The sequence below is a fragment of the Nematolebias whitei genome, chromosome 13 (genome assembly GCF_014905685.2).
Source record: "Nematolebias whitei isolate Nwh7 chromosome 13, NemWhi1, whole genome shotgun sequence".
NCBI lineage: Eukaryota > Metazoa > Chordata > Actinopteri > Cyprinodontiformes > Rivulidae > Nematolebias > Nematolebias whitei.
In genome coordinates this window covers 46,342,623-46,352,182 of record NC_056510.1, presented here as the reverse complement: position 1 = coordinate 46,352,182, position 9,560 = coordinate 46,342,623, and the positions used below count along the sequence as shown (strand labels likewise).

The window sequence follows — 9,560 nt, the reverse complement described above, 5'->3', positions numbered from 1 at the left end:
CCCTATTCAGTAACAGTGATAAAGGCAAGAACAGAACTGAGTCTGATGTTTTCCAAAAGAAACATTGTACAAGTTAAATTTGAAATAAATTTAAAACTCCTCCACGCCTATAATAAAGCACAGTGCCTGTCCGCCTGAGAATTTTTTATGTCCCGTAATAATGATGTTGCATACATCATTATCATATCATTGCATGTGTCATCATGTGGTTTCACTCCTCCTCTAGCTGAAAGAGAAGTTGGCCCAGGCAGTGGAGTTGAAATTCAAAATCCACCTGTACCATAAGCTAGCCACAGCTCTCTCTCCTAGCCTGAGGAGTTTCTTGAGGAAAACGCTCTCTGGTCAGGAGTATGAGGAGGTCATCAACAGCCTGGCAGCACTCACAGAAACAGCAGGGACAGAGGAGAGAGCGAGAAGCCTTGAGAAGAAACAGGGTGAGTAAAACTAGCATCAACAGAGCACCCACAGCAATTCTAAAATGTAATAACAACATTTCTTCCTATCATTTATTTAGAGGCATTCATTCACACACACGTCTGTATAATCTAATAGGTAATGTCCAATACAGGTAATGTTCTATAAGAATCTCTTTTTTTTTTTTTTTTTTTCTCCAAAGGTCCACCCCGAGAGGCAGTTCCCAGTCCCACAGAGGTGCACGACTTCTTTTCCTTTTGTGTTGAAAAGCAGCAACAGGAGGGGACAGTGGTGGTATTTCAGAGTCATGGGGCCGCCAGTTCGTGGTACAGTACATGAGTGACTCTAAGTTGACAGGCTTCCAGTCTCTGCTCAACTTCTGGCATGAGAGGTCTGATGGGCTAGTGCCAGTTGCCAAGAGGCTGCTAGCAATCCCAGCAACAAGCACTCCTTCTGAGCGTAGTTTCAGTGTTGCTGGGAGACTGATTGAGGAGAGGCGTTCCACCCTCAATCCAGAAAATGTAGATGAACTTTTGTTCCTACATAGCAACTTATAATGACAACTATTCATATGTGCTGAAGAGTGGGAAAGTAGACTGATATGCACGGTGGCTGACAGACACACAGCAAACAGTTAAAACGTGCTGCAAACACAGGAATGAATCAAATTCCAAAACAAAAAAACAAATGCAACAAAACAAAAATCTGCAGTCACAGAAAATAGATGACACACAATCAAAAAAAAAATGCAAAGGAAAAATGCTTCAAATACAAATAACACCAAAACATCTGCTGGTCTGGTCAACAGAACCCTGCAAATACATTACAGCTGAGTGGCAACTGGCCCAAAGTTGGCTTATTTTATGAGTTTAATGTGCACTGAGTAGAGTACTTTTCAGCATTTTCCTTTGCATTCGTTTTTTGGGTTGTATGTTTTATTTTCTGTAATTGCAGGTTTTTTTCTTTCGCTGCATTTTTCTGTTGCATTTGTTTTGTTTTTGTTGTTGTTTTAGAGTTTGCATCATTTATGCGTTTGCAATGCTTTTTAACTGTTAGCTGTGTGTGCAGTAGCTGACTGTTTGCAGCATGTTAGCAGTTTACATTTGTTGGCCACTGTAGTATTACTGTTTGTTTAGTTGTTTGCAGCACATTTGCACCAGTCAACCACCATATATATATATGGCAGTTGTATTTTTATTTAGTATTTGCATTATATGCACATTTTTTTTCCTTTTTCAAAAACTCAGGTACAATATGAATGTAATGCCTTTATGCAGTTTTGTTCATTGATGACAGTTTGTTTGGTGCAATTTTTTTGTTTAGTTTTTTATTTAAGCAATTTAAACCATGACAGGAACGTTACTGTCTAAAGGGAAGGAAACAATTGCTCAATAAATTAGTAAAAAGCAACTTCTATTTGTTCTGTTTGGGTTCTTTCATCTAAGGTAGACATGGTGTGACCCATGTACTGGTTTTCATTTTTTGTTTTTACTGTAACTGACCTTCAAAAAAGCCAGAAACAGGGACTCAGCAGCTAATCCTCTGTAGAAAAACTATAAGGACTACAGGCCATGGATTTGTTTTGTGACCTTTAGTCAAGGTTTTTGTTTGAATTAAGGCAATAAATGCCTCCATATTTCACCACAGATTAACTCTTACTGTCATATCTTTTGAAATCAAACTGCAGAACACAAAGTAATTTAAAAAGGAATGGTTAGAAAATCAATTCAAATTCAATGCATTTCTTAAAAATTAAATGAAGAGGGAAAAAAAACAGGAGCAGGACAGGAGTGGGAGTGATTCTGACCAGGAGCAGGACAGGAGCAGGAGTCATGTTACCAGGAGCAGGACAGGACAGGATTAATTTTTTTACTCTGGACCAGGATTGGGACAGGACAGGATTTTTTTCTGTTGGACCAGGACAGGACAGGAGTGAAAATCTACTCCTGTGTCATCCTCTACTTGGAACCCTCACAACCAATTGGAAGGAGTAATATTACTGTATTGGCCCTACGACCCTTCACTAGTCAAGGTGAGGTGTCCACCCATTAGTACCACCCAGTACCCAATGGTCCTTAAAGTGTATCGAGAATGGGATGGAGTTGTTGCCTGATGAGAACAAGGAGAAGGCAAAGAGAAATAGATGGCTAAGTCCCTGGGAATTGATAACATAGGCTCAGATGATAGCCGATGTAATACAAAATCAGAACTTTCCATTAGTGGACCTGCCTGATGTTCTTTGGAAGGAATGATGACGAAACACAAATTTGTATTATTATACAATGAGTTTGGATATATAGGAGGCCAAGGGAGCAAGACCCAAGCAAAAAAACAGAAGAGTACCTCGTGACCTCTGAAGATTGGGAATGGCATGGCATGTTCCAGATTCTTGGAACCTTGGCACATTGAATAGACACTCCCATAAGACCTGACTACACCCGGAAGATTAAAGTGTCAGTACAGATGGTTATGATACCTTATAAGGGAGTGTAATCAGTGGGAGCAACAATCCAGCCAGTCGAGGTAGTAGAAGACACTGAGGAGCCTGACTCCAGTACCAACAGTGAGTGAAAAGGTGGACGACACATGTACCCATTCATTCATTCATTCATTCATTCATTCATTCATTCAAAACACATCAGAGGCTATGAGGGGTTCAGTGTCTTGCCCAGGGACACTTCAGCATGTGACTGATGGTGGATTTGAACCCCCAACTCGCGCATTGGAGGACGATATATATATACTTATATATACATACATATACAGTGTCTTGTGAAAGTATTCGGCCCCCTTGAACTTTTCAACCTTTTGCCACTTCTATTTTGTATAGGCTTCGCCCTTTAAGGCTGTCGCTGATGGGTTTATCCCGATATGCGAAGCATTGCACTGAAATATTTAGTCCACACCCACCTGCTGTGTGGGCCCCACCCGGTCCGTATAAATTAAGTTAAGAGCGGGTAATCGGCTCCCATTTTTTCTTCAGCAAGCTAACGGCACTGTCAGAAGAAGGAACATTTTGTAGATGATCAACCTTTGTTAAGAATGCTTGGCCCGTCACGTCGACCTCCGGTCATCCCGGTGAGCTCTCCTCCCCGAGGAGAAGCTGACGAGCGGTCTTGTTTCAAGGTAAGCGCCGAGGAGTATTTCTCAGTGACAGGTCGCTACACGCTGGACAACGCCATCTTGTAATTTTCCTCTTATCGCGACCCTCGGAGCAAATCGGATGGTTCCTCCGGGACAAGCCACGTCAGCTGCAGCCCCCTGCTGCTCATTCCCTCCTGGAGAGTGTAGTGTCGGTGGAGGGGGGCTGAGCGAATGCTCACCTCATCCCACCTCATTTCGCATCGGCGATCACACCGCTCCCAGCCGACGGCACCCTCTGGGGTTGCCCGGCGTAATCCAGGAGCCGCTGGCATGAAGGGACCCTTTTTTACATCCCGCGCCAATCCTGCCAGTTCGGATGATCCAGCGGGAAGGTTTTTTTTTTCTAAGATCCATTCCGGCTCACCGTCCTGATCCATCTGGCCTCGGTTTCCCAACAGGACGTCCTACGGGCGAGGCCACAGCCGGCTTTCCTGGTAGATTGGGGGGGCGGTCTCTACAGTCCGCGCCCATCTCTAGAGCAGGGGTTCACAGAGCGGAAATTCCCTCAGTGCCCCCTGGAGCCGAGCCTGACGGAAGCTTCATCGGAGCAAGATGTCCAGGTGGACCAGCGTCCCGTGCCTCCGGTTAGCGTAACCCAGACGGTGACACCGCTCTCCAACTGAGCTCACCAGCATACATTCCAGACGGCCGCAGTGAACAACACGTTACGCTGTTGGCGTACACGTTCAAAGGCGGGAAGAGACGGTGGGCCCTCTGACCTTCGGCTAGCTTTGCTCTCGTCGAGGCTGCTTGCCAACGGCGCTGTCGGCCCCTGCAGTACGCTTCGTCTGCAGGGCAGCTGACGTCATCCTTAACCGGTGCACCTCTTTTGCTGTCTGCCAGCCCGCATCGCAGCCAGAGAACGAGGTCCCAGAGGTTCTCCTGGCTCGTCACTCCACCTTCCTCTCAGGAGAGCTGCAGAAGTTTTTGGTTGGAGGGCCTTTCATCAGCGAGAGATCATTTCAAGATGCTCCACGGCTGCACAACGCCTCCCCAGCTCTGCTACGTCAGTCCCTCCCGTCAGACGTCCCCGGCATCCAGAAGTTTAATTTTTCCCTGACTATGCCAACAGGGGGCCCTCTAGGACAACAAACCACGGAGCTTAGGGGAAGATAACCAAATGTTGGTTTGCTAGATGTGTGTTGATGACACGATGTGGAAATAAACATCATTTTATGATGAAGTGTCTTTTAGCCAGGCTGTCAGCACAGATGATCTGACAAGCCGCCCCATCACACACACTCGTCACGAATGAGTCTTTTAAGGTTGTTTCATTCACTGCCGGTGGTGCCAACACGCGCTCTCGCGGCACGAGCAGCCTTCACCTATAAGGCACTGCGTTATGAAAGCGCACACGCAGCTCTCAGTGCCCGCCGTTCACGTCAACGTAAACGTGAGACCGCGGTACAAGCCCAGTAACGTATCTCGCTCTCGGCAGGAGCGACATGCGTTTTCATCGCAGTGGTATCAAACGCGCACTCTTGCGGCGTCAACAGTTTCACAAGCCTCACAGTGGCTCTGCTCCTTCATCCTCGAAGAAGGTTTTCTGAATTAATACTGCAGCTCGTGGAATCATTCAAAAGCTCACGTGATTCGCAGCCAAGAATGAACGTGTTCTGCAGAACGAGCCCAGTGGTAAACTCGCCCCACCGATGCCGCGCACTGCTTCCTGACTGCACCAGTGTCAAACACACGCTCCCGCGGCAATCCTCGCTTAAGGCGTCACATGAATGAGGGCGTGCACACACGACTCTTCAGGGCACGTTGGCTCATACGTGCACCTGCTCCCCGAGCGCTTACACAGAGCAGCTGCACACAACGTGAGCACAACACAGATGAACTGCGTTCCGCAGCATCAGCAAACGCACAAACGATTTGCATGCTCGGGGGCGCACGTTTTTTCTTTCTCCTTCAGCACACACCAGCTCACATCAGCATGCATATGAGTTCACAGCATACACGCGTGCCCGCTTTATAAACAAGTTGCAATGAGTACGCGCTCCAGACGGATAGGCAAACCGTTTTCATCCGGGGATTCACGCTGCAGTACAGCTCAAACCCCGGTGCGGAGGAACTCTAATGACGTTTTCTGTCATTTCTAGAACAGATCTCGTCCCCTCTCGCAGAAGCTCAAGAAATTCTGATTTAAATGTAATTTCTAGAGTCTCAGAAGGAGAGGAAAACGCAGGGTTCCTCTCTCGTCACTCCCTGGTCCTAACAAACCAGAAAGATGAGATTTATTCTAGATTTGTCAATTTTGAACTGTGAGAAACAACCCTCCATTAATGTGCCCGAGCTGTTCTGCAGCCGCTGCACAGAGCAGGGGGGAGGATGCTGCTTTATCTGGACATCTGCTGCTGCTGAGCAGTTTGTACAGACAGGTGGCAGCAGTGCAACTCACGTCAACCGGTTGAGTGATATCAGCTGTTTTCCGTCAGCAGACCTAAGTCAAACATGTCAGACTTCACAGAGGCACACACATTTAACGAGCTGTAAGGGTGCTGTGGTTCTCCACACAGCAGCTCATTTAAATGTTTTTGGAGTGTTGCACGGGGTTTTTGAATGCGATTCAACACTTTGTCTATGTACTGCAGAATCATCAGAGTTTTTGATTCACACAGACAGCAAGTGACTGTTGCATACATAATTGGCAGGAGATGTATGCGCTCAACCCATGTGCCACATTGTGAGACAGATGCTGTGTGGGGCACACCCAATCTGCTCTCCATTGGAGTAGGGTACATCTCCTGTGTTCTGAACAGGGGACGGATGTGATGTCCAAAGACGGTCTTTTGCGGCACGAGGACCGGGGACCTTCCACACAGAGCTATGGCTCAGACACGGCAGAAATCCTGCGAGCGGCTGTGGACCAGTTGCAACACGAGAGAACGCTCGATGTCAACTATAATTATCATGGAGCCACGGGACGTTCCACCGCTGGGGTGGACATGTTTGCTCACAGCCTGTGGTCGTAATGCTTCTTCACCTCCCTCTCTCCCTCTGATATCACGGTTTTCTGAACGGAGCTCAGGAGGAGGGACTGACAGCTCCTCTGTCCCAAGTGTGTGAACACATCATGGTTCCCAGTCCTACGACACTTGTTATCGGGGCGCTCGTGGAACCTGCCGTGGAGGGAGGTTGCTCTCCTCTAGGCAGGAGGAGCAATCAGGAGTTACCCAGAAATAGGCCAGCACCTGTGGTCTGGCCGCTGAACGGATCTGCTTAGAGAGGATGGGTCTCCCACAGGATATAGTGCGCACAATTCAGGTTTCACGTGCTGCATCTACCACAGTGCTGTACACATCAAAGCGGACAGCTTTTCAGCGCTGGTGTACAGAGAAGGGTGTAGAGGCCACCTCATGTCCACTAGGTGGCATGCTGTCCTTTCTACAACAGCTGATGGACAGAAATTTGGCGTCCAGCATGATTAAAACGTACGCTGCAGCCATCTCTTCCTGCCACGAAGGGTTCGGAGACAGAACAGTTTTAATCATCCACTGATGAAATGTTTTCTAAAAGGTGTACAGAGATGCAGGCCTGTTTCATGCCCACTTGCTCCACAGTGGGATTTAACGCTGGTCCTGTAAGCTCTGATCAAAGCTTCATTTGAGCCTCTGGATCAGGTTCCACTTAAACTCTTGTCTCTTAAAACAGCCCTGCTGCTGGCTTTAACATCCGCTAAGAGAGTGAGTGACTTATCTGCCCTCTCTGTCGCTCCGTCATGTCTCAGAATTCAGGCTGGCGGCAGCTCATCTGATTTAAGACCAAACCCAGCTTTTATGCCTAAAAACATCACAAGCTCTTTTAAATCAAGAGTGATATAATTGGAGGGTTTCGGTCCCCCCCCCCCCCCCCCACACACACACACAGATCAGAAGAAGTAGCGTCTTTCCATCTTCTCTGTTTGGTGCCGGCATTGACATGTTACATAGCGCGCAAAGCTGCAATGCGTCAAACTCAACATTTGTTTGTGCATTATAGAGCTGCATCTGCAGGTCGCCCGTTATCCACCCAGCGTTTGTCACACTGGTTGTGTGAGGCCATTTCTGAAGCCTACAGAGCATCAGATTTAGAGCCTCCTATCAACCTCAGAGCACACTCGACCAGGGGTATCGCATCTTTGACTGCCTTGCATAATGGTATGACAATGCAGGACATTTGCACTGCGGCCGCAAGGTCAACACCCTGCTCATTCATTCGCTTTTATCTACGTGATGTGACGGCTCATTCCATGACACATTCTGTCCTTAGTGTTAACAGAATGAATATTGTTGTTTCATGGAACTCCGTTTTACTCACATCTGTCTGCATGCATTACAGTGTGAGATGTGGTTATCAGTCACAAATTGTGATTGTTATTTTGGTTCTATTGTCACTAATAAGTTCATGACTATTGTTACCAATCAGTTCATTTGATTAATAATCAGCTCTCCTGTTATTATTAATCTGTTCATACTGTTCAGCCATAAACCGGTTGGTTCATGGCTCTTTTCAGCTTTTTTTCCTCCACGTTGAAGTTTTCCGGGGCGTTCATGCATTCAGAATGCATAGTTACACAACATGCGTCTGTGCATGGCACACATAATTACGCAATGTGTAATTACGCACATGGGGAGCTGAGTGACAAGACGTTTTTTGGGCAAGCTTCTGCTTCATACGGTGTTCGAATGGACCCAGTGAGGCGAGGACAACATCCGCTTCGCCCTTAACCCATCAGGGACAGCCTTAAACGGCGTTGGTTACGTACTGTAACCCCAGATTGTATGAGTATAGGCGTAGCCCTTTAAGCATCGGGCCTCACTGGCTCCTAAATGGCTGAAGAAAAAGCTATTTTGGGAGCCGATTACCCGCTCTTAACGTAATTTATACGGGCCGGGTGGAGCCCACACAGTAGGTGGGTGTGGACTAAATTTTTCAGTGCAATGCTTCGCATATCGGGATAAACCCATCAGCGACAGCCTTAAAGGGCTATGCCTATACTCATAGAATCTGGGGTTACAGTACGTAACCAACAATTTCAGGCTTCAAACATAAAGATATAAAATTTTAATTTTTGTGAAGAATCAACAAGTGGTACACAATTGTGAAGTGAAATTAAATTTATTGGATGTGTCAAACTTTTTTAACAAATAAAAAACTGAAAAGTGGGGCGTGCAATATTATTCGGCCCCTTTACTTTCAGTGCAGCAAACTCACTCCAGAAGTTCAGTGAGGATCTATGAATGATCCAATGTTGTCCCAAATGACTGATGATGATAAATAGAATCCACCTGTGTGTAATCAAGTCTCTGTATAAATGTACCTGCTCTGTGAGAGTCTCAGGGTTCTGTTCAAAGTGCAGAGAGCATCATGAAGACCAAGGAACACACCATGCAGGTCCGAGATACTGTTGTGGAGAAGTTTATAGCCGGATTTGGATACAAAAAGATTTCCCAAGCTATAAACATCCCAAGGAGCACTGTGCAAGCAATCATATTGAAATGGAAGGAGTATCAAACCACTGCAAATCTACCAAGACCCAGCTGTCCCTCTAAACTTCCATCTCGAACAAGGAGAAGACTGATCGGAGATGCAGCCAAGAGGCACATGATCACTCTGGATGAACTGCAGAGATCTACAGCTGAGGTGAGAGAGTCTGTCTATAGGACAACAATCAGTCGTACACTGAACAAATCTGGTCTTTATGGAAGAGCGGCAAGAAGAAAGCCATTTCTCAAAGATATCTATAAAAAGTGTTGTTTAAAGTTTGTCACAAGCACCGGGGAGACACCAAACATGTGGAAGAAGGTGCTCTGGTCAGATGAAATCAAAATTGAACTGTTTGGCCACAATGCAAAACGATATGTTTGGCATAAAAGCAGCACAGCTCATCACCCTGAACACACCATCCCCACTGTCAAACATGGTGGTGGCAGCATCATGGTTTGGACCTGCTTTCGTCAGCAGGGACAGGGAAGATGGTCAGAATTGATGGGAAGATTGGATGGGGCCAAATACAGAAC

The 9,560-nt window shown here is 46.5% G+C and overlaps 1 long non-coding RNA gene across 1 annotated transcript; it reads left to right on the top strand.

Annotated features, from left to right (window-relative positions):
- The first annotated feature begins 373 nt into the window (after positions 1 to 373).
- Positions 374 to 1,109, top strand: LOC119419731. Its single transcript, XR_005187271.1, has 2 exons — positions 374 to 434; positions 617 to 1,109. It is a non-coding gene; the product is annotated as an uncharacterized LOC119419731 (long non-coding RNA).
- Positions 1,110 to 9,560: the final 8,451 nt, after the last annotated feature.